Source organism: Rhincodon typus, chromosome 20 (assembly GCF_021869965.1).
Source record: "Rhincodon typus isolate 14 chromosome 20, sRhiTyp1.1, whole genome shotgun sequence".
Lineage (NCBI taxonomy): Eukaryota > Metazoa > Chordata > Chondrichthyes > Orectolobiformes > Rhincodontidae > Rhincodon > Rhincodon typus.
This window is the reverse complement of record NC_063351.1, coordinates 27,238,172-27,244,114: the sequence shown is the minus strand read 5'-3', so window position 1 is coordinate 27,244,114 and position 5,943 is coordinate 27,238,172. Positions and strand designations below refer to the sequence as shown.

The window sequence follows — 5,943 nt, the reverse complement described above, 5'->3', positions numbered from 1 at the left end:
TAACTCTGTTTTTTCCTTCACTGATGCTGCCAGACCTGCTGGGCTTTTCCAGCAACTTTGTTTTTGTCCCTTAAAATGGTATTCTTTGCTTTCTGATTTTACTATCAGTGGAAACAATTGCTTCTTCCTTACTCTATCAAAAACCTTTCTAATCTGCAACATCTCTGTTAAACCTTTCTTTTTACTTTCTCTGATCTTAGGAGAGCAACCCAGCTTCTCCAGTCTTGCCAAATAACTTAAGGCATTCATTCATCCTTGTAAATCTTTTCTACAAACTTCCCAAGTCTTTCATATGCTTAAAATCTGTTGCTGAACTTTGGATACAACATTCTAGGCCTTAAAAAGTGATTATAAAGATTGAGTATAATGATTTGATTTGTACTCTATGCCTTTGTTTACAAAACAGAGCATCCTGACATTGTTTTTGACAGGCTTTTTGACATGTTTTATCATTCTTAAGGATTTTTATATGTAAAGCCCCCAGGTGTCCATTGCCACATCTCTTAAAATTGTGCCATTAATCCATATCGTTTTTCCTTATTCATCATTTCAGTTTTTTAAAACATATTACTGCCTGAGAAACAAATCAAATCCACAAGTTTTCCACTTAAGAATGTTTGAACAGGAATAATCTTATCTAATCGCAGGTTGTATTTTGGAGGACAGTTATTGAACCACCAGAATCACTAGTAAATTCCAAAAAGCTAGCTTTTGAAAGATGAAACTCGAGCCAACCTTTATATATCTTTTAAAATTTTATTTACAAAGATGCACATTACAGAACATGCACCTCCTACCTCCAGTATCACAGATTATGTTTATCCCATTTTATAGGAACACGAGTGAATCCACAATTAATGCTGAGCATATTCATAAAATAAAACACATTTAATATGGAAGTAGCAATTTGTGTGTAACAACGTAATCAATGAACCTTGTACATTGGTAACAAAGTCATTTCCAGGACTGTCACTGACCTCATCTCCTTATGTGATCTTTAATGATTGACTTCATGGTCTCCCAACCGTGAGAAACCCACATATCTTATTACTGGATCCGCAAACAGGGTGCCCCAGTCGGCCCGTTGTTTCAGGCTGTTCCTATCCCACTGAAATGAATTCTTCATATGTTGCATCTATTTCTTCTCATCTTGTCCAGTCACTTTCCATCCCTTCTCCGATTGCATCACTTTAAGAGTTTCCGGTTGATGATGATCTCCTTTCACCATGGATGCTGATCAGATTTCCATCCTCCATCAAGGTTCTCTGAGAACTCTCCACTCCTTCCTTGAACAAAAGTCTAATGTTCTGAAAAATCACAGCAGGTCTGGTAGGATTTATGGATAGAGAAAGAAAGTTAAATGTTTTGAGTCTGATATGACTCCTCTTCAGAGTTCTACAATCTTAGATCAACAACCGTGAATTCAGTCAGTGGTCAGGGACAGGAGACTGTGACTACAAGCAAGGGAGGTACAGGGGTTCAGGAGGTAGCGCTGAATGAGCCTCAGCTCTTAAACTCATCTAACAGGTCTGGTATTTTTCTCCCTGTGTGGAGGGGAACAGGGTCAATAAGATGATAAGCAAATTCACCATAGTACCATGAGAAAGAAAAGATAAGTGTACTTGTAATTGGGGATAGTATAGTCAGGGGAATAGACATTGTTCTCTTTGGCTGCAATCAAGAGTCCTGAAGGTTGTGTTGGCTGCCTGGATGAGGATATCTCATCTGGGCTGCAGAAGAGCTTGGAGTGGAGGGGAAAGATCCAGCTGTCATGGTCCACGTAGGTACCAATAACGTAGGTACAACGAGGCAAGAGGTTCTGCTGAGGGAATATGAGCAGCCAGTAGCTAACTTAAAAAACAGTAGGAGAGAAATAAACCGACTATGGCTAACCAAGGAAGTTAAGTACAGTATTAAGTTGAAAGAAAAAGCATATAAGGAGGCAAAAGTCAGTGATAACCCCAAATGCTGGGATAAATTCAGAATCCAGCAAAGAAAGACTAAAAAGATAATAAAGCAAGAGAAGTAAACTACAAGGTCAAACAAAATTCATTAAGGAAAAAACTGACAATAAGAGCTTCTTCAAATATATAAAAAGGAAGAGACAAGTCAAAGTGAACATAGGTCCCTTAGAAAAATGAATTTGAGGATGTGGTGATGAGGAACAAGAAAATGGCAGAGCAGTTAAAACAGATATTTTGCATCAGTCTTTTATGGTGAAACATATTTTGAACATCCCATTAATACTAAAGAATACAGGGGAGCAATTAAGTGCCAGCAACATCACTAGAGAAGTGGATTTGGCAAACTAATGGGACTAAAGGCAAGCCTTGGTGGCTTGCTTCCTACGATCATAACAGAGGTAGCTATAGAGACAATGGTTGCATTGATTGTAATTTCGCAAACATCCTTGCATTCTGGAAAAGTACCAGAAGATTTGATTAGCATAGTTACCAAATTGGCTAAAGGGCAGGAAAAATGTGTGAAGATAAGGGGTTCTTTTTCAAGTTGGCAACCTGTGACCAGTGACTTTCCACAGGGATCAGTGATGGGACTGTAATAGTTTACAAGATATGTTAATGACTTGAAGGAAGGAAACAATAGTATTGTTGCCAAATTTGTAGACAACACAAAAATAGGTGGAAAGGCAGATTGCGTGAGGGATACAAACAGCTTACAGGAAGATACTGATAGGTTAAGTAAGTGGGCAAAAAATTGGCAAATGGAGTACAATGTGGGAAAATGTGAAATTGTTCATTTTGGAAGGGAGAACAGAGAACAAAGTATAATTTATATGGAGAAAAACTGCAGGGAGTTGCAATACAAAAGAATTGGGTGTACTTGTACACAAAACAGAAAGCTAGCACATAGGTACTGCAGGTAACCAGGAAGGCTAATGGAATGTTGGCTTTTATTTTAAGAGGTTGGAGTATAAGAGTAGGGGAATCTTACTGCAACTATACAAGGTGCCGGTGAGACCACATCTGGGACTACTATGAACAGTTTTGATTCCCTCATTTAAGAAAATATATTATGTAATTGGTGGCTGTTCGGAGAAGGTTCATTCAGATGATCGCCAGTAGGGAGGAATCGTGTTATCAGGATAAGTTAAACATGTTGGTACTCTAATCATTGGAATTTAGAAGAAGGAAGGGTGATCTCGTTGAAGCATATATAGGCTCCTTATGGGGCTTGACGGGGTAAGTGCTGAAAGGATGTTTCTGCTGGTGGGACAGTCTAGGATTAGAGACATAGTCTCATAATAAAGAGGTGCCAAGTCAAGTCTCAGATGAGAAGGAATTTCTTCTCACAGATGTTTTGTGGTTCTTTGGAACTCCTTGTCACAGGGAGCTGAATGGGTAGAGTCCTTGTGTATATTTCCAGTTGAGGTGGATAGATTCTTGATCAGCAGGGGAATGAAAGGTTATGGGGAAAGGACAGGAAAATGGGTGAGGAATGTCAGATAAACCATGATTCTACTGAATGGTGGAGCAGACTTGAGGGGTCAAATGATCTAATGCAGTTCCTATTTCATGTGGTCTTATGGTCACCTGAGTGATCTATCATCAGTTATGGTTTAAATTCACATGCTGACTTTTCATAACTACTCATTTTTTCAATTTAAAGTATCATGGAATTATACAACAAGAAAGGGCTATTCAGGCCACCATGTCTGTGTTGATTCTTTGAAGGAACTCTCCAAATTAGTCCCTTACCCCAGATTTTTCCAACATAACCCATCAAACCCGTTCTCTTTAAGCAAATATATGGAATCTAATTCACCTTTCAAGATGTTTGGTTCAGATCTTAACACCCCTTGTCTGATAAAAATTATTTAGTTTCCCCTCTACTACTTAAGTAAATTACTATACATCTATAACCTTTTGTTATTGACCCAAAAGAAACATTTTTCCTTTATTTGTTCTCCCAATGCCCTCACACTTTTAATCCCATTTCCAAATATGGTTATAACCATGATGACTAAATTGTACATTTTTATTTTCACATTGCACTGGATTGTGGTCTGGGCAGTGAACAAATAGCATTAACAATTTCCTGCTGTATACTTGTCCATAAGTTTCCAAATCATTTCTATACTGGAAATACAATCTCTTAGTCAATTGCCTAAAAACTTATTGTCATCTATAGGGCACCTAGGATCTGTGTGAACAGAACAACAACTCTACATGGCCTTAATCAATTAATCAAATTAAAGAATTGTGAATGAGCAACATACTGTCTAAATTAATAAATGTCGATTTGAATATTGAACTCTATATCAAAGCACATACATAGACAAGATGGAAACAAAAGTTGAATGTAGAGGGACAGTCATGAAGGGATCAAAAATAAAAACCGAATGGAAAATTTATCTTTTATTTCTGAGAATTCCACAGAATAATTAAAATCTGAATGAATCCCACTTGCAAAAGTTTGCTTTCAATGCCAGAGAGTCTGTTTATGTATAATTAAGATATACCATGCTCTTAAATGGACAAGTACAGTGGAATGGACAAACAATAACTTCTGAGGAAATTAACTTGCATCTATGGGTTAAGTGCAGCAACCTGACACCAATGTATTTAGGAGGTGATTGAATTAAATAGCACGATGCCATTTTCTGGAAAAAAAAATGGAGGAATATTATCTGGGACAGCCACCTGTAAGCTATCCACAAACCCGGGTGATCGTCAGATGTTACGATTACATTTTCAAGTACCCTCGGCTGAACACTGCGAGCCGCATTGTTATCTCCACAGCTTCTGATAGTGGTGTGGGGGTAATGACTTGTCCATCTGACTCCTGGCAATCGCGTGTGGATGTTACTGAGAGCATTTTGCGCCCTGGTAAAGATTTCCGATCTCTACCTGGACTGGTTGGTTTGAAAGAAATGACAATAACAATGTTAGACACTAACTTATCAATGCTGAGAGGCTTACCCATGCCTTGTCCACCGTCACCTTGCAATTAAGATTTTAGGGTTGGTCTCAGAGCATTACATTTGACCAGAAATCCTGGAAATTTTACTGAATGTCTTCATGGCTCTGTCTGCTTGCCCAAATCCATCAGCATTTCTCTGCCCCTTCCCGCTTGAAATGCATATTCCCATTTATAAGATTGCAATGCTATGAAAATGAAGCCATTCTTGAGATCACTGTTACAATCTGCCGAGATTAAGTACCTCTGCTGATGTCCATAAGAACCTCTTGTTGATAAGGTGGCTTGTGAAACCAGCCTGATATCGGGAGAAGCTACTATTTTGATATGGAAATGAGTTTTATTCCTCCCACCGTAACTTGGTAGGAATTGTGATAAGTGGTGTATAAATCACGAGTGCTTCCTGTGCAGAATAGTGACCGTTCCCACCCTGCGCATCTCTGAGAGCCATCTCATAAGGCTATAACTGGAAAACACGTGATGCGTGAGTGTGTTATACAAACTAGCGCCAACTTGTACGTGTGGTGTAAAATATCGCCCGGGTTAAGCTACATGACTCAGTGGCTGCCAGCCTGGAAGAAGAACAACTCTCAGAATGAAGGGGTTTCCTGCTAATATCCTTGAGGTTTCTCATAAAGCTTGTTTTTTTTTTGAATGGGATGACTTATTGTTCAATTAACTGAGGAGCAAACCTATTAATTGATTAAATATACCATCGTAATGACTTAGTCCCTGAAATTTAGGTTATAATGATTACTGTATAGTAATTCGTTTAATCTTATAGGTAAGTATTTACCAGTGATCAGATACAAACATCTACTTACTGCGCCTATCGATACCGTGACTGATACCTTGCTCTATATTAGGAACAGCTTTAGTTCGAGTGCACTTGGTGGACACTTTTGACCACAATTGTTCAATGACTCAGACGTGCATGTGATAGGTAGACTCAATAAATCTTACCCCCCACCCCCCAACTCAAAGCAGCGCAGAGATTGAAGTGAG

At 38.6% G+C, this 5,943-nt stretch overlaps 1 long non-coding RNA gene across 1 annotated transcript in view; it reads right to left on the bottom strand.

The window, feature by feature from the left end:
- LOC125485595 overlaps positions 1-5,282 on the bottom strand; it is a 16,575-nt gene extending 11,293 nt beyond the window's left edge. Inside the window, exons 1-2 of the long non-coding RNA XR_007264307.1 lie at positions 5,183-5,282; positions 978-1,326 (exon numbers count right to left, since the gene is read on the bottom strand). This is a non-coding gene — a long non-coding RNA (uncharacterized LOC125485595). The remainder of the gene's footprint in view (positions 1-977; positions 1,327-5,182) is intronic.
- Between the last annotated feature and the right edge of the window lie 661 nt (positions 5,283-5,943).